The sequence below is a fragment of the Bombus pyrosoma genome, linkage group LG8, assembly GCF_014825855.1.
Source record: "Bombus pyrosoma isolate SC7728 linkage group LG8, ASM1482585v1, whole genome shotgun sequence".
Lineage (NCBI taxonomy): Eukaryota > Metazoa > Arthropoda > Insecta > Hymenoptera > Apidae > Bombus > Bombus pyrosoma.
In genome coordinates, this window is record NC_057777.1 from 11,212,556 (window position 1) to 11,214,248 (window position 1,693).

Below are 1,693 nucleotides of genomic sequence, written 5' to 3' on the forward strand. Positions count from 1 at the left end.
GTTATATCGTAATGCTACATAACGTTATACGTTATATCGTAATGCTACATATCGTTACACGTTATATTTTAATACTACATAACGATATATTTCATAACGTATTACCGTATAACGTTATACGTTATATCGTAATGCTACATAACGTTATACGTTATAACGTTATGCTATATATCGTTATACGTTATACCTTAGTGCAACATAACGTTATACGTTATAACGTTATGCTATATATCGTTATACGTTATACCGTAATGCTACATAACGTTATATGTTACATCGTAATACTATATAACGTTATACGTCATGAAGTATCACCATATAACGTTATACGTTATTTCGTAATGCTACATAACGTTATACGTTATAACGTTATGCTATATAACGTTATACGTTATACCGTAATGCTACATAACGTTATACGTTATACCGTAATGCTACATAACGTTATACGTTACATCGTAATACTATATATCTTAATACAATATAACGTATCACTACATAACGTTATACGTTATAACATAATGCTATATAACGTTATACGTAATACCTTAATACTACACAACGCTATACGTCATAACATATCAACATATAACGTTATGCGTTGTTTCGTAATGCTACATAACGTTATACGTTATAACGTTATGCTATATATCGTTATACGTTATACCGTAATGCTACATAACGTTATACGTTATATCGTAATACTACATATCGTTATACTTTATAACGTATTACCATATATCGGTATACGTTATAACGTAACGCTACATAACGTTATACGTTATAACGTAATGCTACATAACGTTATACGTTATAACGTAATGCTACATAGCGTTATACGTTATACCGTAATACTACATAACGTTATAGGTCATAACGTATTACCATAATGTTATACGTTTCATCGTAATACTACATAGCGATGTACGTTATAACGTAATGGTACATAACGTTTTACGTTATATCGTAATAGTACATATCCTTATACTTTATAACGTATTACCATATATCGGTATACGTTATAACGTAACGCTACATAACGTTATACGTTGTAACGTAATGCTACATAACGTTATACGTTATAACATAATGCTATATAACGTTATACGTAATACCGTAATACTACACAACGCTATACGTCATAACATATCACCATATAACGTTATGCGTTGTTTCGTAATGCTACATAACGTTATACGTTATAACGTTATGCTATATATCGTTATACGTTATACCGTAATGCTACATAACGTTATACGTTATATCGTAATACTACATATCGTTATACTTTATAACGTATTACCATATATCGGTATACGTTATAACGTAACGCTACATAACGTTATACGTTATAACGTAATGCTACATAACGTTATACGTAATACCGTAATACTACATAACGCTAAACGCCATAACGTATTACCATATAACGTTATACGTTATAACGTAATGCTATATAACGTTATACTTTATATCGTAATGCTACAAAACGTTGTACGTTACATCGTAATACTATATAACGTTAACCGATATAACGTATTGCCATATATCGTTATACGTTATACCGTAATACTACATAACGTTACACATTATATCGATATGCTACATAACGTTATACGTTATACCGTAATGCTACATAACGTTATACGTTATAACGTAATGCTATATAAGGTTATACGTTATACCGTAATAC

The 1,693-nt window shown here is 29.9% G+C and overlaps 1 protein-coding gene across 1 annotated transcript in view; it reads right to left on the reverse strand.

Annotated features, from left to right (window-relative positions):
• The window catches only part of LOC122569948, a 383,055-nt gene that overhangs the window by 220,826 nt on the left and 160,536 nt on the right, over window positions 1-1,693 (reverse strand). The gene's annotated exons all lie outside the window — the stretch shown is intronic.